The sequence below is a fragment of the Babylonia areolata genome, chromosome 1 (assembly GCF_041734735.1).
Source record: "Babylonia areolata isolate BAREFJ2019XMU chromosome 1, ASM4173473v1, whole genome shotgun sequence".
NCBI lineage: Eukaryota > Metazoa > Mollusca > Gastropoda > Neogastropoda > Buccinidae > Babylonia > Babylonia areolata.
Genome location: NC_134876.1, coordinates 6219187 through 6245630, shown reverse-complemented (window position 1 = coordinate 6245630; position 26444 = coordinate 6219187). Strand labels below are relative to the sequence as shown.

The 26444-nt window shown below is 44.0% G+C and overlaps 1 long non-coding RNA gene across 1 annotated transcript in view; it reads right to left on the bottom strand.

Moving 5' to 3' along the window:
• Nucleotides 1–6256, bottom strand: part of LOC143290976 (uncharacterized) — a 56659-nt gene extending 50403 nt beyond the window's left edge. The window contains exon 1 of the long non-coding RNA XR_013056461.1: nucleotides 5122–6256. This is a non-coding gene — a long non-coding RNA (uncharacterized LOC143290976). The remainder of the gene's footprint in view (nucleotides 1–5121) is intronic.
• Between the last annotated feature and the right edge of the window lie 20188 nt (nucleotides 6257–26444).

Sequence of the window (26444 nt, the reverse complement as noted above, 5' to 3'; positions counted from 1 at the left end):
CCTGCCTGCCTCACAAAGACGGCAGATGGGGATTAGAACTGTGAGGGGTGGGGTAGGGTGGGTGGGGTGGGAGGGGGGTAGGGCCAGTAACCGAATCAGGGTGGGGGTGGTGCGGGTGGTACGGGAGGGACTCAACCAAAATCGAATCTGCTCTACCACCACACCCTACCCGCCTCTCTCTCTCTCTCTTTCTCTGTCTATCTATCTATCTATCTATCTATCTATCTTCTTCTTTCTTTCTTTCTTTCTCTTTCTCTCTCCACAATTCTCTCCATGTATGTGTATATCTATATGTGCATGTGCGCATGTGTGTGCACTTGTCTATCTCTCTATCTCTCTCTCTCTATCTGTCTGTCTGTCTATCAATATATTCACGGGACACACCTTATTTCTGTTGTGTCTTTTGTATTGTCTTAAGCGCATGATCGACCACATTAACAACCAGCCTATTCTGCGCTTTCCTGACTTCCTACCTACATAACTGCCTGCCTGCCTGCCTGCCTGCCTGCCTGCCTGCTTACCCGATATCTGTCTGTCTGTCTGTCTGTCTGTCAGTGTGTCCCATTTCCGCTGCCTGCCTGCCTGCTTGGTGTCTTTGTTGTGGATGCCAGGACACAGCAGATTATTATCTCCTCTTTCTCTTCAGCAGCCCTCACCTGCCTCCTGAAGAAACCTCACAGTCCTATTGGATTGTCAGCCCTCAACCTGCCCCCTCAATCTCTCCCTCCCCAACCCCCCACTCTCTGTCCTACATCCCATCCCCACCATACCCCCACCCCCCACCCCACCCCACCCCCACCCCTTCAAATCCCCCTCCATCTTGGCTCACCTCATCTCATCCTCCCACCCCCACCCCCTCCTCCATCTCCATCTTGCTCCCTTCTGTCTTTTTGCTGTTGTTGTTGTTGTCCCTTTGTCTTTGTGTGTGTGTGTGTGTGTGTGTGTGTGTGTGTGTGTGTGTGTGTGTGTGTGTGTGTGTGTGTGTGTGTGGTGTGTGTGTGTGTGTGTGTGTGTGTGTTGTGTGGTGTGTGTGTGTGTGTGTGTGTGTGTGTTTCTTTCTGTCCCCGTTTCTATATCTGTTTCTGCTTTACAAATCTCTTTATCTATATCTCTATGTGTGTATATATATATATATATATATATATATATATATATATGTATGTTATATATATATATATATATATATATATATATATAATTTTATGTTATTATGAATAGTCGTTATTACTGTTGGTGATGACTGGTATGCACATTTTCTTTATTTGATTCTGACAGTGTCATATATTCATTTCATATACCCTTTGTCAGGCTTCATCAGTCCCTCCAAGGGGCGAGAGTTAGATGGAGATGCAACCTATCTGATTAATCTGTTACCTTTGAGATAAAGATTATCAATCAATCCAGCAGTCTCTCGCACCTGCTCCTCTGAGTCCTACGTTTTATTTATTGTTATTTGTCACTTTTCAGCCTCAGCCCCTGGCCTCTTCCTTGTTCTGTAAGTATACGTACCCATCCGCACCCACACACCCTCGAATGTACTTCTTATATATCACCCTCATGCTTATAGTGATAGACATTTCAGTGACCGCATTCGTTCTGTCAAGAAAATCATAATTTGCTTCTGTTTATTCACACATCCCATAGCTTTATATCCTATACCTGTACCCTTCATCTCCTGCATTCTTTCAGCTTCTCTTTTTAGTATTCCATCCCATTACGTTTGGTTTTCTCTACCTCATCCTTCAAACTCTATTGCTCGGGAAAACCCGGCAGATACGACGACACACCAAGTGAAAAAAAAAAATCCAGTTTATACGAAGCTACAGTACAGAAAATGGACATGTCTCAAGGATAGGACGGACGGACGGGATAAGAGCATTTTACGTTAATGTGTGTGTGTGTGTGTGTGTGTGTGTGTGTGTGTCTGTGTCTGTGTGTGTTTTGGGGTCTTTATTTTGTGTGTGCTTTTGTTTCTAACAATCCAAATCTTGGTGGGTTTTTTTTTTGTTTTGTTTTGGTTTGTTTTGTTGTTTGCTTCTTTTGTGTGTGTGTGTGTGTGGGGGGGGGTGTTTGTTTGTTTTCAGAGAACATGCTTGGATATGAAACATGTCATCAGACTCTCTCTGTTTCGGAAAATGAATTCAGAAGAAACTGCTCTGATCTGACTGGTTCCCAAACCCCATCCCCATGCCCCCATCCTACCCAGCCCCACCGTTTCTGTAAGATGAATAAACAATTTCTAAAGACTTCCCCAAGAAAGATGATAGCGTCCATCACGGTGTAGAGTTGAAGAGAGTTTACATTTCAGGCTGAGTTTCAATTCAGGCTCAGGTTTTCAGTTTAGATAGAAGTTGTTTGGGTTTTTTTCAGCTCAGATGATCGGGTGAAAGAGGGTGTATGGGGGAGGGGGGGGGGGGGGTTAGCTGTGTAGACTTCAGAAACTCATTTGGCGGGAGTCAATACACTCGATTCGCGCGCCAGGTTCATGTTGCGCGCGCATGCCCCCCTCCCCCCCCCACCCCTCCCACACACTCCCACCACTAGTCACCCCACCAGCCCCCTCTTCTTTTTTGAGAGGCTGCTTCTGTGCTGGTCCTTCAAACCCGTGCTGCTTTTGCCTTTCACACAAGACTCCATCCCAGCAAGCGGCTCTACGGATCTCATTTCTAACAGAAGCACCCCCACCCCCCCACAAAAAAGAGAAAAAAAAAGAAAAAAAAATTGGTGACAGAAGTCATAACCCCTCCCCCCCCTCCCCCCCCCCTCCGCAACCTCCCCACCCCACTCACCCTACACCCATTGTGTGCCCGTTCCCCTCTTCACCACCACCACCACCACCCTCATTGTTTTCTATTCTTTTTTTGTGTTATTTTTCTGTCACAATACAACCCGCTACTGTATTCCTTTTTTTTTTTGCCCTGACACGGACCCCCTACCACCACCCTCTCCCCTCCTCCTCCTCCTCCTCCCCACCACCACCACCACCACCCATCCCTCCTTCCTCCATCCCTTCCTTCCTTCCGTCCTTCTTACCACCCTCTCTCCAGTTCCCCAAGCCCTCTCCAGTCCCACCCACCTAACCCCCCCCCCCCAGCCCCCCACATCCCCACCCCCAGTCCCCTCCTACTCCACCCACCCAAATCTCCAAATGATATACATGGAGACCGTGGCGAGAGGGCCGAAGAGGCCGTAATTCGTGGCATTAGTCCCCCTGCAGCATTAGGCCCTGTCATCCTAGCCTTCCATTACAGGCCCTCTGGGGGAAGGGGGTGGGTGTGTGTGTGTGTGTGGGGGGGGGGGGTAGGGGGGACGGATGGAGGAGGAAGGGGGTTACGGGAGGAGGAGGGAGAGTAGGGGGTGAAGGGGTGTGGGTAGGACGTAGGGGGCAGAGGACCGTATGCTTGAAACGGTCGGTTCGGGTACCTCCTGAAATTACCTGTTGGTTCGTTCTCTCTCTCTCTCTCTCTCTCTCTCTCTCTCTCTCTCTCTCTCTGTCTTCCCTCCATCCCTACCCTCCACCCGTCTCTCTCACTGTCTCTCAGCTCCACTCCTACCCCTCTCTCCCCCCCCACCCCCACCCTCCCTTTCCCTACGGACTGTTTTGAAGCCCCGAGCGTCCTACCGCGCCATCCAACTTCCCTCTGCCACATCCACCCCATCCATCCCTCCTTGCTCCATTTCTCCTTGTCCGTCTCCGTCACTGTTCTTCTTCCTGACCTCTCTCTCTCTCTCTCTCTCTCTCTCTGTACCTGTATCCCTTCTATTGTCCTCAGTGACACACACACACACACACACACACACACACACACACACACACACACACACACACACACGCATTGTAGGTTTAAATAAAATAAGTTTGTGATTTAATGACTGGAGTTCTCAGTGTTGTTGTGGTTTGGTTTTGTTTTGTTTTATGTGCGTGGTATTAATATGATCTCTTTTCTTCCTTTGATCTGATACCCTTGATTGGAAACCTGATAGATGCCAGTCTACCAATATGTGTGTGTGTGTGTGTGTGTGTGTGTGTGTGTGTGTGTGTGTGTCTGTAGTGTATGTATGGGTGTGTATGTGTGAGAGCGATTTAGAGGGATAGAGAAAAGAAGATGGAAAGGAAAACGGAGAAAAAAACACACACAAAAGAAACGAAACTTTTAAAAGCCAAACACAACCAGCCAAGAACAAACTCGAGAAAGAAAGAAAGAAAAAAATCTGAAACAGATCTTCGATCCAAAATTCAGACAGGGATTTAATATTTGTTCTATTCCAAACAGCACCACCACCCCGCCCCTCACCAGTTCCAAATGCAATGCAATTTCAGACTTGAATAGAGAGTTTCAATTCCACCACAGCCTTCAACTGCAGGGCTTGAAGAGGCATAGCATTGTAAACAAGAGATGCTGGTATGCAAACTGACAGCAACAGACAAACAGACAGACAGACAATAGTTGTCGAGCAAGGAAGCAGGCACAAAGACATGATCACGTGACCTGACAAAGGAAGGAAAACAGAGAAACAAACGGCAGAGGAAGCAACTGAAGAAAGGAGAAAAACCAGAAAATAAAATCAGTTGTTTTACATTGTCGCAAGTTCCAGCGAAAAATGAGCTTTTGCCCTTTTATATTGGGTCAATATCTGCTCTGTGTTTATGTGAGTATGTGTGCGTGTGTGGTGCGTGAAAGAGAGAGAGAGAGAGTGGTAGGCTGGGTTGAAGGGAGAATGATAAGGCAACTTGACGTAATCGTTCTTGAAAAAAAACCCATTATATATACATATATATGTGTATATATATATATGTGTGTGTGTGTGTGTGCGTGTGTGTGTGTGTGTGCACCAACTCATCAAGCTATTGAATGTTGATGCTCAGGTTTCAAAAGGCAAGAAGCCAGCAAACAAATCAGGAACGACACGAGTGAACAAAAACAGGAAAGCGCTGTAAAGCCTCTCTCTCTCTCTCTCTCTCTCATACCGACTCTCTCTCTCACACACACACACACACACACACACACACACACACACACACACACGAACAAACAAACAAACACACAAACACATACACCAAGGCAAAGACAAGTCCACAGCAACAAACACTCCACAGAGACACGTGCACAATGTTCTCACCCGAAGGAGGCCGTGGCTCGCCCTAGTTGACGTCATCGCTGTGACGCTTGCCGAAGGTCTGGTGCCCGTTTCTCAGGTGTGTGGACGGCCAGGTCTCTCTGTTCTTGTTTCGCCCTCACCCTTTGTCGTCTGTCTTTGTTCTTCTTTGTTCTTCACATCTGCATTTCTCATTCGCTTTTTTCCCCCATGATGGCACTCTAGAAGACTATGCGTAGTGATATTTGCAGAGATTTAAGAGTTCATCAACTCTAGGGGATCAAAGACAGTTCATCCATTGCGAAGAACAAATAGAGTGTTTTGATACACGCTACAGAGCAACGTAGTGAATGGTTTGTGTAGAAACGACCGCCAGAACATTCTATTTTCAGTCCTTTCACCTTCAGTTCACAGCGAGTTTGGCAGTTAGTTACAACATCACACTGAAGATCTTGTTTCTTTGTATCTAAAGCGGATAGCATAACTTTAAAAAATAAAATGAACGAGAAGAATAAGAAGAATAACGGATGAGAGAAGAAGAAGAAGAAGAAGGAAAATGTAGGTAATGTCCAGAACAAGACAGCCATGTCTCACAAGGGCGTGGTACTGGAGGCTACTCGAGCGCCACTCTGCTCTTATCTTGTCTGCTGGCTGAGCGCTGGCTGTCTGCACCCTCTGTCGCTGCTGCTGTCGCTGCTGCTGTTGCTGGCTGTGTTGCTGGCGCTGTTGCCTGCCTCCAGCGTTGTTGCTGTGTCGTCGTAGATGCTTTCCTGCGACGTGACTGAAACTGTCGGATGTTCCCCCTTCGTCTGTCACGGCGGAGAATGTACTGGAATGAAAGAGACAGGAACTCTTTGTTTGTGAATGTCTCGCCGAGAAAATTCGTCACGTTTTTTGTTGTTGTTGAATGTCTTTGTTTTTACAGACTGCGGGTTATTTCCCACGATCGTAGACTTCTCTTTTAGAAGAAGGCATGTTTGTCGTTTGTCTCTGAACTGTTGTTGAAGTAGACATGATCTTCTCAGAGGTACGAAGATGGTAAACGGAGTCCTGAAGAAATCAGCCGAAGAGTTGAAGCTGTCGAGCGAGACTGGAGATCAGAGACAGTAAAAGAAGAAGATGAAGGTGAAGAAGTGAAGGGAGGTCGCAGTGGCCACAACAACTCACCTGAGCGGTATGACAAGAGCTGCAACAAGGCGTAGACTTTATACAGCATGTGGGTAGAGGCGATGGAGGTGTGGTGGGGGTGGGGTGGGGAGGGGCAGACCCCACCCCATCCTCAACCACCACCCTCGCCCCCCTCCTCACCCCCAATCTCCCCACTCAGAGCAGACAGGAGGACGAGGCAGGCGGTGACATCAGCCGCTAGTCTCTGTCAGCAGCAGCAGCGATGGTGGCGGTGCCGGTGGCGGCACACGTTGTCGTCGTCAGCCAATGCCGGCACGCCTGGCCACGCTGCCACGCCACCCTGCCAGCGTCCAGACTCCCCCTCCCCGCTCCCGTTACCATGACAATCTCCGTCACAGCGCATCACTCGGCATTACCGTTGGCTGCCAGCAACTGTCATCTCCCCCCCCCCCCACCCCCATCTCACCCCCAACTACCACCACCACCCGTCCACCCCACCCTCCCCTACCTACTCTTCCGTACCTCACCCCTCACCCCTACCCCCCGCCCTTCACCCCCCTCCTTCCCCCCCCCCCACCTCACCCTTTCTGTCACAGCTTTCCTACAGGCAGGAAAGAGAAGTGGGAAGGGGGAGGGGGGTGGAGGTGGTGGTTGTGTAAAGGAAGGGGGGGGGGTTGAGGGGGAGTAGGTGCTCAGGTAAGAGGTAACGTCGACAGGTGATGGTGGTGGAAAGCTGTGTGTGTGTGGGGGGGGGGGGGGCGATGGGGGAGGTGTTTGTTTGTGTGTGTGTGTGTGTGTGTGTGTGTGTGTGTGTGTGTGTGTGTGCTTGTCCAAGTGTGTGTGTGTGTAGCCGCCTGTGCGTGTGACCGCATGCGCGTGTGTGTCTGTGTGCGTGGTTATGCCCGACGCGTACACGTGACAGCTCAGGTAAGAAGAGATAATGAAGGAGTTTGTGTTGGGTGTTGACAGGAGGGCCCCGTGTGGAGGGTAGGAATAGTCGGGTGGGGTTAGTGGGTGGACGGGTGGGGTTAGCGGGTAGACGGGTGGAGTTAGTGGGAAGACACAGGATGCGAGTTATGAATAGGAGTGGCTGCTAATTAGTGTGAGACTCCTCTGGGAGGAGACACAGGCAGCTTGCGTGTGTGATGGGGGGGTCCCACCCCTATACTGTGACGACGGGTCGAGACTCTTGACTGCTGTGAGTGTGACTGCTTGCTCTTTCCTTGAGCTGAGCGTCTCACAATGAACACTACGATGTAGTATGATAATATGCGGTATACTACTTTCCAGTCCGATGCTATGCGAAACATACACTACACAACAATGAACAGAACATGATAGAAGCGCAGCACAACAGCATACGATACCATACGACGGATAACAATAACTATAATACAATAAAACACAAAACAATTTCATACGATATGATTCGGAACGATCCTGCACGATGCAAAGTTATATAGCACAGTGTAACAGAATGTGTCTAAAAACACAACAGACCACAGAGCTACACTAATCAGAAGTGTGTAACAGGTAATGATACAGTAGGATGTAGAACAAAGTACGCAACAGTAGCTCATAATGTGTGCAACACACAAAAGGAACATCATAACACAGTACAGTGAAGTAAAACACAACACAGCATAGCACATTAGAGTGCAACGCAGTGCACTCAAATGCAGCACAGTGCGATGTTGGATGTATGTAACAGTAAGATTGTGAAACCCCTAAGTTCAAGAAACCCCTTAAAGTTTTAGTTATCACCTTTGCTCACTGTTGTTGCCATCAGAGACTTTATTAAAAGCAGCTGTGATTTCGAGAAAATCTCTGAAATATTGAAAAAAATATGCGAGTGTAGTAGATGACTTCAGTGAGTCTATGTGGTTTAAATAATCTTGAATTATTCAACAATACACATGATTACAATGCAATGAATAACAAAAGAGCATCAACAAGCTTAAAGCTTATACTGTGCTCACAACGTTGCACTTCAATTTTATCATGACGGCTGATGAACCATATTATGACTTGTATCAAATAACATTCATAAACAGTAAGTAATGAAATAATTAAATAAAACAAATAAACAAACAGTACATAATATAGTAATAGTATAGTGAGTCTATATAACTCTTTTGAATTGCCTCTGTGTGTATATCTGTGTGTGTGTGTGTGTGTGTGTGTGTGTGTGTGTGTGTGCAATATTTCCTGTATGAAACACACACACACACACACACACACACACACACAAGCACACGCAGCGCACACACACACACACACACACACACACACACCTACATAATAAGTGGACTGACGGCCTAGAGGTAACGCGTCCGCCTCGGAAGCGAGAGATTCTAAGCGCACTGGTTCGAATCCTGGCACAGTCGGCAGTATTTTCACCTCCTCCACTAGGCCTTGAGTAGTGGTCTAGACGCTAGTCATTCAGATGAAACAATAAATCGAGGTCCCGTGTGCATGATGCATTTAGCGCACGTAAAAGAACCCACGGCATCAAAAGGGTTTCCCTGGCAAAATTCTGTAGAAAAATCCACTTCGATAGGAAAAAACTGCATGCACAAAAATATACAAAAACATGCTGGCGCTCTCAGCGTAGCGACGCGCTCTTCCCGGGGAGAGCAGCCCAGATTTCACACAGAGAAATCTGTTGTGACAAAAAAGAGTAATACAATAAAATGAAATACAATTAAAATGCAATACAATACAATACAATGCGTCTTTACAATATTGCATACAGCCCATCCGTCCAATGTCTCAGTCACCGCTAATGCTGACAATGACCGGAAACCAACCACAGATCTTCATCGGAAGATCTTCATCGACAAAACACGAAACTGCATGAGGTGACAACGACAGCTGGACAATTAGGGTAAGGTTAAAGGTCTCATTACCGTTTTTACGGCCATCGCGGCAGTGAATTCATATCCTCTATATCAATGGCTCGGAATGGAAAGGCGGCGCCTATTTCTCTCCTTCCTCCGTTTTAACTCTTTCCATACGAACGGCGAAAGAGTCGACGTTAACAGCGTTTCACCCCAATTACCATCATCAAAATATTGCAAGCGGAAGGCTCTTATACTGAAGACGTGAATGTTGACAAAGAATACCACAATTATGACGACGGAAGCTAAAGGTTGGGTCATTCAGACACCCACTGGACATCCGAGGGGTCTGTGTAGAGGAGAAGAGAGGACTGGCCGTACTGAGTGAGTTAACCTTCCCCAACCGAAGTCAGGTACACATTCATACTTGGGTGGAGTGAGGCCGGAAAATTGGAGTAAATGCCTTTCTCAAGAACACGACACTAAAACCGAAACGGGGCTTCAAACCTCGATCACTGGTGACCACTGGATCAGAAGTCAAACGCCTAACTGATTCTGCCACAGCGCCTCATATAGTGGGTAATTCATGAAGAAGAAATCCATGAAGATGTCAATCCCTAAACACGACAATCCATAAAGGTTTCAATCCCTAAACACGACAATCCATGAAGGTGTCAATCCCTAAACACGACAATCCATAAAGGTTTCAATCCCTAAACACGACAATCCATGAAGATGAGAGTTCTTAAAACAACAATCCATGGCGATGACATCCGTAAAGATGAAAATCACCCAGATAGACCAACAACTGACAGAAATGAAAGGAGCCATTGGAAATGTGTTGCCTGATGTCCACAAGAATGATGAGGCCAGCGGAGGGCTGAAGGCTAAGGAAGAAAGTGTATCGTCAAACCAGTTGTTGCTATCACCCACCTGTACAGGACTGACTTAGGATAGCATCAATACCTGCATAATGTTTCACACTTTTAAGCAATTCTGATCAGGAAAAATACACTTAGCCAGTCTTGCGTCTCAGTGACTGTTTAAACCAACTTCGCTCTTTAAACACGGGGCTGGCATTTTGACATTTTCTCTACCGACCTAATGTCTGATGGCACAGATAATGCTCACAGAAACATGGGAACAACAGAGGATCTTTGCTGTCAGCGACACAGGACTGAGACGGGGAGACTGTGGAACACCACACGAATACATGATGCAACCTTCACAACACCACCTCTACTAGTAGCTGTCAAATGTCATCTTCACCACTACAAGGAACCAAGCAGAACTTACATGATTAGTGACAAGGGACTAGCGGCCATGCTGTGTCACCCTGGAAATGAAGGAAAGAATAGAGAAGAAGAAGAAGAAGAAGAACGAAGCAACAAGCAAATGGCAATTAGCTTGATGGACAAACATGCAGTGAGGCAGAACAGCAAGGCTTCCATCAAATCAAGCTGCCCACGGCTCTGGAGGACCTCAAAATCAACATGTCGACCGTGACCCAAGACACGACAGGAACTGTGTCAGCGGACGATGGCTTGATACAATAGCAAGACAGGCGAGGGACGTGCAAGGGTTAAGAATCTGAAATATCAATTCTAAAAATATATGCGTGTATTCAGTTAGAAAATTATATCACATGTATTCAGCGAGAAAATTGTAATTCATACATTTCGTTAGAAAATTCTGAAAGCTTTAGCTAGTGCAAAGCAGTACTATACAGCGCAGTAATATGTCATGATACATAATGTATAGTGCAGTACAGCCAAATATCAAACAACCAACATGAATGCACTAAAAACACCAACAAGTGGTTTGTGCACAAAGCTGATAAATGTATCAAATTAAAGGTCTAAAAAGACTGAATAAAATTACCGATTGCAACATGAACGTTTCCCCTTGAGACTACTAAGAGCAGAGGAGAGCAAGCAACCCACACAATCCGTGTCTCCTCTGGATGATACTCACAACGACATGGGAACAACAGTGCGTCTTTGTGGTCAGTGGCACAGACTGGGGAACACCGTGAGAGAAACACAACGCAACCTTCAAATCATTGTCCCCACCAATGGTAGGTGACACAGGTAATGGAATGATGGCCTAGAGGTAACGCGTCCGCCTAGGAAGCGAGAGAATCTGAGCGCGCTGGTTCGAATCACGGCTCAGCCGCCGATATTTTCTCCCCCTCCACTAGACCTTGAGTGGTGGTCTGGACGCTAGTCATTCGGATGAGACGATAAACCGAGGTCCCGTGTGCAGCATGCACTTAGCGCACGTAAAAGAACCCACGGCAACAAAAGGGTTGTTCATGGCAAAATTCTATAGAAAAATCCACTTCGATAGGAAAAAAACAAATAAAACTGCACGCAGGAAAAAATACAAAAAAATGGGTGGCGCTGTAGTGTAGCGACGCGCTCTCCCTGGGGAGAGCAGCCCGAATTTCACACAGAGAAATCTGTTGTGATAAAAAGAAATACAAATACAAATCTTCACCACGACATAGAACTAAGCAGAACTAACATGATCAGTGACACAACTGACCAGAGGCTAGGCGACGTCAAGCTGGGAATGATCAAAGGGATACAGGGAGGAAGCAGAATAGGGCAACATGCAAATGGCAATTACCTTGATTGACAAACAAGCAGCGAGACGGAACAGCAAGGTTCCTCCAATCAAATCAAGCTGTCCACAGCCCGAGGGCACATCAAAGTCAACCTGTCGATTGTGACCCAAGACAGGGAAGTAACTGCGGCAGTCAGCGATGAGTAATACAATAGCAAGTCAGGCTAGGGTTAGGGAAGTGATTAGAATTTAGGATGTCAATTTTAGAAATACATTCAATATTTCTCACGAATCAGTGTTCTAAATTCTATTCTATATACATATATATTCAGTAAGAACACTGCAAATTGTTTATCTTGTGCAATGCAGTACAATACAGTACAGTACAGTACAATACAGTACAGTGCAGTACAGTACAGTGCACCACAGTACATTGTGTGTAGTACAGTATGGCAAGTGGTTACACAATCACCAAAAAATCATCAAAACGGCCAAAATTGACTTATGGATGAAAATAACTAACACATCAAACGACTCATAAATAGAAAACCACGCCCTACCGACTGCAGCATGAGTGTTTCCCTTCCAGACTAACAAGAGCAGAAGACAACAAACAGCCCGCTGACCCAGTGGCCCATGGTGCAGCTGATACTCACAAAGACACGTCAACAACAGCGGATCTTTGCGGGCAGTGACATCGGGCAAAGCTGGTTCAGCTGGGACCTGATTAAAGCAGGAGCTCATAAGTGACTCAACGCAGATGTTGTCAACAGGGCGGGACAATCACCTATACAAGAAAGGGAAGAGATCTATTAAACCTTTCATAGTGTGTGTGCGTGTGGTCGGGCCAACCACTGCTAACAACCAATATTATGAACGACGGAACTTGGGTGACAGCTTTTCTTCTTCTTCTTTTGTTGTTGTTGTTGTTGTTGATCGATCCACCTTCTCTTTTTTCCTTTTTTTTTTCTTTTTTTTTTTTTTTTTTTTTTTTTTTTTGCAATGGGTCTTCATTTGAAAACAGTTGTCTATTGTTAATGTGTACAACATTGAGATAAAAGACATGTTTCAAAACAAATGAACATTTCATGATTTGAGAACACTTTAGTCAGATCATATTCATATCAGTGATGGGCCGACATACCCGACATCTAAAACCACAAACTAGCCATTATTACAAAGAGTCAAAAAAAGGGAACCGACATATGCTGTTCGACATTGCATTGTCTACATTGTCAAATCAGAAACCAAAAAAACAGGATGAATTTCAAATAATCAAACATTTTTTTTTTGTTCGGAGAAGGCCTGGTAATCACCAAAGAAGACAGCCAAATTTAAGAACTATAATCCCACTGACCCAATGGCTGATAAGATAGTCAGTCGTGTCCGACTATGACCATCAGAACAGCAGAGGAGGCAACTGCTGTTCCGACTATTTGGGCCAGATTTTGTTTATAGTGGAGAGTGTCTTGCCCAAGTACATTCCCACTCTCTCGGCCAAGAGGGTTTTAGGACAGTCGGCGTTGGGATGGTTCCCAAAGGCCAACTAGCCCACAAGGCTGCAGCACTAAGAGCCAGTGCAATTTGGCCTCCTCCTAGTTTGAGAGTCATAGTCCTTCACAAAAGACTAAGCTCTAAATGGTTTCCCATTGACTGGAGAAACCATTGATAATACAGCTCTCACTTTGCTGTTGGCCCAAATGTAAACTTACGTCAATCTGTGATATAAGCCGAGTGTTGGGCAATGGCTGATGACGTAGGTAATTAAAACAAAAACGTATTTGAAAACCGATCAGCGGTGTGTCACTGTGTTTTGAGAACTATTCAACGTGTACTGGAACACGCCTGAGACTGAGCGCCGCCCCAGAGAGACGAGGACCGGAGAGAAATGGAGGGAACTGCCTCCCGGGCCATCAATGGTACTCCTATGGTCGTGAGACTAAGGGGTGGAAGAAGAAGAAGAAAAAAAGAGAGGAAGAAGAGGGACGCTTCTCTGTTTTGAGACTTGTTAGTTGTGTCCCTCTGTATTTTGTTGACACAAACCCTTTAACCCAATGTTGTGTACCTCTGTATTTTGTTGACCCCTACCCCTTTAACACAATGTTGTGTACCTCTGTATTTTGTTGACACCTACCCCTTTAACCCAATGTTGACTACTTCTGTATTTTGGTGACACCTACCCTTTTAAACCAATGTTATGTACTTCTGTATTTTGTTGACACCTACCCCTTTAACGCAATGTTGTATACCTCTGTATTTTGTTGACACCTACCCCTATAACCCAATGTTGACTACTTCTGTATTTTGTTGACACCTACCCCTTTTACCCAATGTTGTGTACTTCTGTATTTTGGTGACACCTACCCTTTTAACCCAATGTTATGTACTTCTGTATTTTGTTGACACCTACCCCTTTAACGCAATGTTGTATACCTCTGTATTTTGTTGACACCTACCCCTATAACCCAATGTTGACTACTTCTGTATTTTGTTGACACCTACCCCTTTTACCCAATGTTGTGTACTTCTGTATTTTGTTGACACCTACCCCTTTAACCCAATGTTGTGTACTTCTGTATTATGTCGACACCTACCCCTTTAACCCAATGTTGTGTACTTCTGTATTATCTCGACACCTACCCCTTTAACCTGGTGTTGTGTCCCTCTGTATTTTGTTGACACCTACCCCTATAACCTGGTGTTGTGTCCCTCTGTATTTTGTTGACACCTACCCCTTTAACCCAATGTTGTGTCCCTCTGTATTTTGGTGACACCTACCCTTTTAAACCAATGTTATGTACTTCTGTATTTTGTTGACACCTACCCCTTTAACGCAATGTTGTATACCTCTGTATTTTGTTGACACCTACCCCTATAACCCAATGTTGACTACTTCTGTATTTTGTTGACACCTACCCCTTTTACCCAATGTTGTGTACTTCTGTATTTTGGTGACACCTACCCCTTTAACCCAATGTTGTGTCCCTCTGTATTTTGTTGACACCTACCCCTTTAACCCAATGTTGTGTACCTCTGTATTTTGTTGACACCTACCCCTTTAACTTGGTGTTGTGTACCTCTGTATTTTGTTGACACCTACCCCTTTAACCCAATGTTGTGTCCCTCTGTATTTTGTTGACACCTACCCCTTTAACCCAATGTTGTGTACCTCTGTATTTTGTTGACACCTACCCCTTTAACCCAATATTGTGTACTTCTGTATTTTGTTGACACCTACCCTTTTAACCCAATGTTGTGTACCTCTGTATTTTGTTGACGCCTACCCCTTTAACCCAATGTTGTGTACTTCTGTATTTTGTTGACACCTACCCCTTTAACCCAATGTTGTGTACTTCTGTATTTTGTTGACGCCTACCCCTTTAACCCAATGTTGTGTACTTCTGTATTTTGTTGACACCTACCCCTTTAACCCAATGTTGTGTGCCTCTGTATTTTGTTGACACCTACCCCTTTAACCCAATGTTGTGTGCCTCTGTATTTTGTTGATACCTACCCCTTTGACCCAATGGTGTTTACCTCTGTATTTTGTTAACACCTACCCCTTTAACCCAATGTTGTTTGCTTCTGTATTTTGTTGATACCTACCCCTTTAACCCAATGGTGTGTCCCTCTGTATTTTGTTGACACCTACCCCTTTAACCCAATGTTGTGTACCTCTGTATTTTGTCGACACCTACCCCTTTAACCCAATGGTGTGTACCTCTGTATTTTGTTGACACCTACCCCTTTAACCCAATGTTGTGTACTTCTGTATTTTGTCGACACCTACCCCTTTAACCCAGTGGTGTGTACCTCTGTATTTTGTTGGCACCTACCCCTTTAACCTGGTGTTGTGTACTTCTGTATTTTGTCGACACCTACCCCTTTAACCCAATGGTGTGTACCTCTGTATTTTGTTGACACCTACCCCTTTAACCCAATGGTGTGTACCTCTGTATTTTGTTGACACCTACCCCTTTAACCCAATGTTGTGTGCTTCTGTATTTTGTTGACACCTACCCCTTTAACCCAGTGGTGTGTACCTCTGTATTTTGTTGACACCTACCCCTTTAACCCAATGTTGTGTGCTTCTGTATTTTGTTGATACCTACCCCTTTAACCCAATGGTGTTTACCTCTGTATTTTGTTGACACCTACCCCTTTAACCCAATGTTGTGTCCCTCTGTATTTTGTTGACACCTACCCCTTTAACCCAATGGTGTTTACCTCTGTATTTTGTTGACACCTACCCCTTTAACCCAATGTTGTGTCCCTCTGTATTTTGTTGACACCTACCCCTTTAACCCATGTTGTGTCTCTCTGTACTTTGTTGACACCTACCCCTTTAACACAATGTTGTGTACCTCTGTATTTTGTTGACACCTACCCCTTTAACCCAATGGTGTTTACCTCTGTATTTTGTTGACACCTACCCCTTTAACCCAATGTTGTGTCCCTCTGTATTTTGTTGACACCTACCCCTTTAACCCATGTTGTGTCTCTCTGTACTTTGTTGACACCTACCCCTTTAACACAATGTTGTGTACCTCTGTATTTTGTTGACACCTACCCCTTTAACCCAATGTTGTGTCCCCCTGAATTTTGTTGACACCTACTCCTTTAACCCAATGTTCTGTACCTCTGTATTTTGTTGACACCTACCCCTTTAACCCAATGTTGACTACTTCTGTATTTTGTTGACACTTACCCCTTTACCCAAATGTTGTGCACTTCTGTATTTTGTTGATACCTACCCCTTTAACTCTCTCCATACGAACGGCGAAAGAGACGACGTTCACAGCGTTTCACCCCAATTACCACCATCAAAATATTGCAAGCGGAAGGCTCTTATACTGAAGAGGTGAATGTTGACAAAGAATACCACAATTCTGACGACGTAAGCTAAAGGTTGGGTCATTCAGACACCCACTGGACATCCGAGGGGTCTGTGTAGAGGAGAAGAGAGGACTGGCCGTACTGAGTGAGTTAACCCAATGGCCGATGACCCAGGTTATGCACACCAACACACGCAACCAACGGCAGATCCTCCACAATCACCAGCATAGGATGCACGTCTGCATCATCCTGGAGATGATTAAAAGAATGTGCAAGAAGAGCGGTCTTGCACGCAGGTGTCAATTAGCTTAATGAAACGATCACTGAGGTGGAAGAGGAAAGAGGAATGCTTCAATCCAATCAATCAATCTGTCTACAGCCTTGGAAGACAGCTAAGTCAATATGTTGGCAATGATCTATGTTTCAGTTTCAGTCTAAAGGAGATGTCAAGGCCTGCGAACTGATCCATGATTATACGCTACATTAATAATAATAATAATAATAATGGATACTTATATAGCACACTATCCAGAAATCTGCTCTAGGTGCTTTACATAAACGCTTTGTTAACATAAAACATTACATCTATGTTACATACACACACCAAAATGTGACTACACACACACACACACACACACACACACACACACACACACACACACACACACACACACACACACACTGCATACATACATTTTAACAGTCCATGTGTATCTAACAGCTACCCTAACACATACGCACACATAGGCAGGCACAAACTTACATAAACTCACGCACACACAATACACATTCATATACATGCATGTAGTTATGTACACATACATATGTATACACACATAGTCAAGCACAGCTAACGCAAAGGAAGTGGACCTGCCACAATTGAACTTACATATGCGGGAAAAAAAGAACAGGCATATGCCCGACTTCAGCATAAAGCCAACACAGTGTTCATGACAGTGCAGGACTTGCCTCAGAAATAGTGGGTGAATTTTGTAACGGCAAGGCAGACCAGAGATGTGGACAATTTCAGAGTTAGAAAATTTCCTTTGTCACACATTACTTTTTTTTTTAATTGTATTGTATTCTATTGAACAACTCTTTGTTACAACAGATTTTTCTGCGTTGAATACGGGTTGCTACAGTGAAGCGCCACTGTACTCTTTGTGTGTTAGTACAGTATAGTGCACCACAGTAGAGTACAGTACAGTTCAGTAGACTACCGTACAGTACAGCAGAGTACAGTACAATTCAGTACAGCATGTTATAATGTGGTACAGTGTGGAACAATATGGTATGATACAGCAATGACCAAGTAACTATCAGAAGTGTGTGTGTGTGTGTGTGTGTGTGTGTGTGTGTGTGTGTGTGTGTGTGTGTGTGTGGCTACATCGAGTGATGGAGTGTAACGTAACATCTAACATCCACAGACTGACAAGAGCGGCAGATAAGAACCAAATCATAATTAGCCATGTGTCTGTTGACCCAGCGGCTGATGACACGGCTGATATTCACAACGTGTAATGGAACCAGCAGCAGATCTTTGCTAGCAGATCAGTGACTTGGGACTGATCGGGGTCAGGCGGGACCTGATCAAAAGCAGAGCTGAATAAACAAGCACACACCACACAGAAGGTATTTAGCTTTGTGGGCGAATAGCTGATGCCAGAATAAGACAGATCCAATCAAATTATGCGTTATGTTAGCTGACCACTCTCGCCTGCTGACATCAAGAAGTAAGGACTTTGCAAAACAGCTAGCCGATTGTCCACATCTACAACACTGATCATGGGTACTATAGAGATGCAGAAGATACATTTTTAAGACTTTGGGGCACGTGTTTAGACAGACAGTGTCAACAGCTCTTCAAAACGAGCAGGAGAGGCGCAAACAGTAAGCTGTGACCCGAGACACCTTTCCATGCAATGTCTATGGATCGTTGGGTAAGTCCCGGAATGGTGGTACTAACTCCAGCAAGAGCTGAAGTCTGCTTCAGTCTACGAATCCGTCGTGCCGAACAGAAACTCCATCATCTACAAAACTTCATAACGACTCATGACATTTTTCAGAGACATGAACGAAGTGTGTATGTTGGGCAGTGACAATATGTGTGTAGAATGTGCACTATGTATGCTCTATGGCTTTCCTCTATGTATGTCCTATGTCTTTTTACATGTCTTTTAAAAAAAATCTTTATGCTTTAATTTAATGTGATATATTGGAACCGTATTACTTTGTTTTAGGTTTTTGTGTATTGCATAAATAGAATTGAATGATTAGAAATATTTGAAAAAAAGAAGAAAAGAAGAACTTCATAACGACTGACAGAGCTACCTTGGCTTTTAGAGACGCGATTTACACAAATTAATGATTGCTTTTTTTGTGTGTGAGATAAACAGAGAACTACCAAAAGATAGTCTGCATTATGACATACATACAATGACAGCAATCAGAGGAAGAAAATCGTAAAACATCAAAACAGAATCAGAAAATGGAATCATTTTCTAATAACCTATTTTGTTAAAACCACACACACACACACACACACACACACACACACACACACACACACACACACACACAAACAAACACACACACACACACACACACACACACACACACACACACACACACACACACACACACACACACACACACACACAAACAAATTTAAATTTTTTAATATTTTTTTTAACGTCTAATATCACTGATAGTGAAAAGACGCTAAACAAAAGAACGAACGAACACAAACAAACAAACAAACAAACAAACAAACAAACATACACATACACATACACATAAACAAACAAACAAACACACACACACACACATACACACACACACACACATACACACACACACACACACACACACACACACACACACACACACACAACACACACACACACAAACAAACAAACAAACAAACAAACATACACACACACATAAACAAACACATACACACACACACACACACACACACACACACACACACACACACACACACACACACACACACACACACACACACACACACACACACACACACAACACACACACCGCCCCCGCCCCTACCAAAAGACAGGGAAAACATCATAAAAAAAAAAACCCAGATACCTTTACAAAAACCTTCCCCACTGTCTCAATGACTGATGTCACAGTTAATATCCATCAGAACATGAACGGAACCAACAGCATCCGCGATCAGCGACACGAGACTCACGAGATGATCAAAAGAATGCCAGAAGAGGAACACAGCAACATGCTGATGACACTTACCGTAATGACCCAAACCAGTGTGGCATGAAAAGGACGGTTCCAATTAGGGGACCGCTAAAAATCAATCTGTCGGCTGTGACCAAAATGGACAAGAATTCGCGTCGGCGGACGGACGGCAGACATTACATGCAACGACAAGACAGAACAGGGTGTGGGTGGAACTTGTTTTTCGCTTCATTTTGGGGATGATTTTATGTCAGAAAAAAAAAATTGCAATCACACTACAGTATAGCACAGTAGAGAAGAGTACAGCACAGTACAACACAGCACAGCGTGGTACAGCACAATACAGTGCAATACACTACAGTACAAAACAGTACAATACGGCCCACTACATACAACGGAACACAGCACAGTATAGGACAGTGCCGGGCAGTGTAGTACACTGCAGTACAGTGCAATATAGTAGAGAACAGGACAATACAGCAAAGCACAGTAGAGTACAGTATGTACACTATAGAAAAGCATATCACAATAGAAAACAGTACAGCGCAGTAAAGCACAGTAGAGTACAGTGCGGTACGGTGCATTGGGTCTATAGTACAGTGCAATACAGCAGGGTAAAACAGCACAAACAGTGCAGTGCAGTGCAGTGTATTAGAGCACAGTACAATACAGTATAGTGTATTACAGTACAGTACAGCAACATAAAATTCAGACAGTACACTACAGTACAACATAATGCTTTGCCGTGGATTATGCTGTATCTGCCACATGTTGATACGTTCTGCGCTGTTTATTTGTGTTTGTGGTTTCATTTGTGAATTCTTCCAATGCACTGCGCTTTTACCTGTTGCGATTTGTCACAGCATCACAGTGCCGTCTTCGTGAGAAAATCCAGTATTTTAACACGTTTCGCCGGCTTCCTCATGTTGATTTCCCGGATGTTGTGAAAGTGATTTTAAGGATGCAATTGCATGAACGTGTGTGCACAACGTTGGAAAATTAAATCCGTTTTCTAAAAAATAAAACATGAGAGCTATCCCCTGGCAAAATCTTCTTGTCACAACCATCAAGAAACCCGATATTCTAAGAAGGGGACATCTATCCTCTTTGTGCTGATACAGTATTTAACTAAATCATCCTGCCGATGTAGCAGTCAACATCATGGAGATGGCAATCCGCTCAATGGCGCAGTACTGATACGAGAAATGGAAGATCCAGTCAAACCCTTCCACACTGGCCACTCGACCGTAGATAACCGCTGTCATCAACCCACGTGGAGTTTGGAGAACAACTTTCAATTCTCTTTAGTTTGGAGATTTCTTACTGTGTTTGAGAGATATAGAATATATAGATATTTAGGGCTTTTTAACTCTCTCCATACGAACGGCGAAAGAGACGACGTTAACAGCGTTTCACCCCAATTACCATCATCAAAATATTGCAAGCGGAAGGCTCTCATACTGAAGAAGTGAATGTTGACAAAGAATACCACAATTCTGACGACGGAAGCTAAAGGTTGGGTCATTAAGACACCCACTGGACGTCCATCCGAGGGGTCTGTGTAGAGGAGAAGAGAGGACTGACCGTACTGGGTGAGTTAAGACAGCAAACATGAACAAGATTCGATTAGGATTGACTGACTACATTATTCCTTTAAACGCGAAGTGAGTTTGTTTTTGTTTAGTTCTTTTTTCGCCCAGTAACAAATAAATCAAGATCTGATAACCAACACATTTTCCAACAGGAGTTGGATATACTATAGTTTCAGTGTTTAGGAAGCATCAAAGCGTACGGGTTGATCCACAAACGTTGCACCACATCTGCTTAGAAAAGGAAGCGCTGATACCTGACCTACGTATAAACCCAATGCGCTTGTAATTCACTGAGTGCCTACCGTAGGTATGATTAAAACATTGACCAAAAATGAAATAGAATAAGACGAAGTGAAGTGAAATAAAATAAAACAAAGTATAGGAAAACAAGCAACAATACATAACACGAGCCAACGACTGACGAACAGCTGATGACACAGGTGACGTCCATCAAAACATGGAACTAACAACATACCTTACACAGTTAGTGGCATGCGTCCGGTGGTTGGGTCAACCTGGGGGTGATGAAGATAAGTAGATAAAGAACAGTATAACTTCCATAGCATCATCATCATCATGCGTGTCTCAGGATTCGATTATGATAATGCGTTGTGCCATCATCGGTGGACACGCATGTAGCTTCGGATCCCGAAGTCCGAAGCACAGCATCCATTATGGCTATAAAGGAAATAGCCATCAACTAGTGAGACAGAAACGGAAGACTCCAATATAACCAAACTGTCTACATACTTCGCATACAGTCCAGTCAATCTGTCGGCTGTTAGCTTTTACAGGACAGGGCCTACGTCAGTGGATAGTGAGTATCATTCCCAATGGCAAGACAGACTGGATATGGGGAGATGATTAGATTTTTTTTTTTTTTTTTACGTTTACAATGTACTAAGGTTTCAGACAAAAAGACGTTCAGCTACTTTTCACTATGCCTATGAAAACTAAATTAAGCAATAAAAGAATAAGTAGGTATTATGTATATGAAAATGAAGATGATGAGGACGATAAATTGCCAAGTTTTCCGTGGCGTATTTCTTCTGTTGTTACTTTTTTGCTTATTTAGAACTGACGCCAGAAGAGAAAAAAGACGAATACTGAGTTAACCTGGCATTTCTCATAGTGCATCGTATGTTGTATGACAACGTATCATATCCGATCGTATTTGATCGAACTTGGATTAGATTGCAATGCGGTGTATAGCACTGCACAGCTCTCCTTTGTGGTGTATTGTAAAGTGTTGCATTGGATTGTATTGTATTGTATTGTGGTGTATCTGGCATTACATAGCATATTTGTCACACAATTTCTTATTCTAAAAAATATCGTGCTGCACTTCCTGAAGTGGATCTATATAAGAGAAACAAAACAAAACAAAACAAACAAACAAAAAGAACAGAGCAGCGGAACACAGCATCAATGAAGCGGTGCCCAAATGTAATGAAGAAACAGTTCATCAGCAGATGTGTTCACCAAAGACGTGACGGGACGCCACAAGAAAATAAACAGTGCACACACACACACACACACACACACACACACACACACACACACACACACACACACACACACACACACACACACACACACACACACACACACACACACACACACACACACACACACACACACACACACACACAGAGTCACCACACTGTCGTCAGTGATCCACGTCCGGTGACACAATTTGCTGCCCAGCGACATCAGTGCAACAGCAGATCTTTGCCATCGATGCCATGGCTCGGGTCAGCCAGGAGCTGATTAAAGGCCGGCAGTCAGCAACAATCCATTCAAGTGCAATCACCTTAATGGACCCACCACGGCTGTTGGAAGAAACCAATCGATAATCATGCTGTTTATTGTCGAGCCGACCACCGAGCCCATCCAATGCTCTGCTCTCTGCATGGAACTGAAGGAGGGATTGTCAGTTATATGCTGGGAGGAAACCGAATCGAATTTAAAAAAAAAAAACCTGCTGGCAAAGATCAGTGTAGAACACGCAGTGTTCATAAGAAGAAAAATAACAACACCCAGATCTATTGTTGATAGTCTGAGGCCAGTAAACGATAGTATACACCGAAATCCGGTTTCTTAAATACGGAGCAAAAACGGTCAAATTCATAAACACATGCACGCAGAAACGAAAGAACACATGAATTACAGCTCACCAATGCAGAATACAAAGGATACTTTGGAATATAGAATAGTTGAACCTGTAAGTTCAGTCTTTATTGTGTAATTTTAAAGTGCTTTATTCCTTTAGGCAACCGGTCGTTTTATTCATCGATTGGAGAGTCTTCATCAGTTCTACTTATACAATCAAACCAACTCATTATTGTTATCAATCTTTGGGATCGCATGAAAATTTAAAGCTAATAATCAAACTAACAAAAACTCCATTCTATTTCAATTTCAGTAACACGACATCAAGAACATACATTGGAAATCGACAGAAAGGTCAGGAACCAAGGAATCCGCACGCCTGCCGTCCTGTCTGATCTGAAAGCCAAAGACACAACAGTGCTAATGCTGACAGTGACATGGGACAACGACAGCTGATGTTTGCATTCAATGACATGGAACAGCGTGGGTTAGCATTTTGCCGATCCAGCGATACCACGAGCACAAACACTTGAGACTGAAACAAACTCCTGAACGGACAGACCACTGACGCCGACAAGGAAAGAATCAATGAACCACCTTTGAACACCGCCCAGCGTACGGCTGAGGCTGTATCAGGAGCCTGGACAAAAGAAGGGCCATAGGGAATTCTTCTTCTTCTTCTTCTTCGTTCGTGGGCTGCAACTCCCACGTTCACTCGTATGCACACGAGTGGGCTTTTACGTGTATGACCGTTTTTACCCCGCCATGTAGGCAGCCATATTCCGCTTTCGGGGGGGTGCATGCTGGGTATGTTCTTGTTTCCATAACCCACCGAACGCTGACATGGATTACAGAATCTTTAACGTGCGTATTTGATCTTCTGCTTGCATATACACACGAAGGGGGTTCAGGCACTAGCAGGTCTGCACATGTGTTGACTTGGGAGATCGTAAAATCTCCACCCTTTACCCACCAGGCGCCGTCACCGTGATTCGAACCCGGGACCCTCAGATTGAAAGTCCAACGCTTTAACCACTTGGCTATTGCGCCCGTCTGGCCATGGGGAATAAATGTCAGATCTTCACATTGTTAAGATACATGAACTGTGGTGGAAAGATGAAGGCTGAAGAACAAAAACAGTGCTTTATTAAATTAATTTTGGCCAAATCTTGACAGCTGTTTGCGTATGAACTTCCAGTGGTAATGTGACCGAAACAAGAAATTCTTACACTTACAGTTTCCATGTCCTGCCCGACCCAGTGACACGGCCGTGCTGATGCTGACAGTGACATGGCAACACCGGCAGTTGATCTTTGCAACCAGTGACACGGCCGTGCTGATGCTGACAGTGACATGGCAACACCGGCAGTTGATCTTTGCAACCAGTGACACGGCCGTGCTGATGCTGACAGTGACATGGCAACACCGGCAGTTGATCTTTGCAACCAGTGACACGGAACAACCCAAACCGCCATGTAGCTGATCCAGAAACAGCAGGAACACAAACACTTGGGACAGATGCAAACACCTGAATGGGCCGCCCACTGATATTGACACAAGAAGATTCGATGAAATCCTATTGATCACAGCCCCGTGAACCCTGGGAAGTTCACCAGGGACCTATGCCACGGGAAATGTGTCAATGATATGCAGTCATAAGATGCATTAAGGATAATGAAATAGAAGAACACTTTAGAATCTGTGCTTAACAATGTATGTATACATATGGATATGTGCGTATGTGTTGGGGTAGCTGTTAGATACACATGTATTGTTAAAATGTATGTACGCAGTGTGTGTGTGTGTGTGTGTGTGTGTGTGTGTGTGTGTGTGTGTGTGTGTGTAGTCATATTTTGGTGTGTGTGTGTAACATAGATGTAATGTTTTATGTTAACAAAGCGTTTTTGTAAAGCACCTAGAGCAGATTTCTGGATAGTGTGCTATATAAGTATCCATTATTATTATTATTATTATCATTATTATTATAAGAACTTTTAGAGTTTTGAAATATGTTAAAGCAGTCTACAAAGTGCGTTCTTCAACATGTTATTCTTTTATTTACGGAAGCCGAGCTTTTGATTCGTCCTTTACTTAATGAAAAATAAGGAAATAAAAATGTTAAATAGCTCTTAAGTATTCTTATTAAAACGTCCATTAACAATCTACACAAGAAAATCCACTGCAAAAAGATCGATCACAGATAACAGAACAAAGAATCCACACAGTTACTGTCCTGTCTGACCCAAATGGTTGGTCATACAACATTTCAAATGCTCACAGTGACATGTAACCATTGGCTGTTGATCTTTGAACTGAAAGACACTAATGCAATATTGGACACTAACAGATTTTAAAGGCTGTGAGAGGACAGAGTCGTAGTCTGCATGGATGGCAATCACCACATCGACTAACCAGTTGTATTTGTATTTGTATTTCTTTTTATCACAACAGATTTCTCTGTGTGAAAATTCGGGCTGCTCTCCCCAAGGAGAGCGCGTCGCTATACTACAGCGCCACCCATTTTTTTTTGTATTTTTTCCTGCGTGCAGTTTTATTTGTTTTTCCTATCGATGTAATGTAATGTACCATGTAATGTATCGCCCGTGCCCAGCTGACTAGCAGGGCCATGTCACTGTTCTGCCAAACAAAGGGACTGGAGATCGTTTATCGATATTACAAATCTGGGACGAGGGAAATGTAAAGTGTTTTGTGACAGGTAATGGAAATACTTTCTGAAGAAAAATGCTAAATTTTCTGATGGATATGGGATAAGTCTTGTAATGGGAACAAAATGTATTGTTTTGTAACGGAAATGTGTGTGAGGTGGAGAGACCCATTGTGATTGAAAGTGGTAGTAATTAGGTACAAATCAAAACAGTTCTTTTGCTGAGGACTAACAACCAAGTGCCCAATCAAGTTACCCACGTAGATAGTCTACTTGTCTGTTTGAGTCTATGGCTAGAGACACAAAAGTTGCTAACACTCACAGTGACCTGGGACCACTAGCTGTTTATGTTTGCAGTCAATGACACGTGACAAGCTGGGTCAG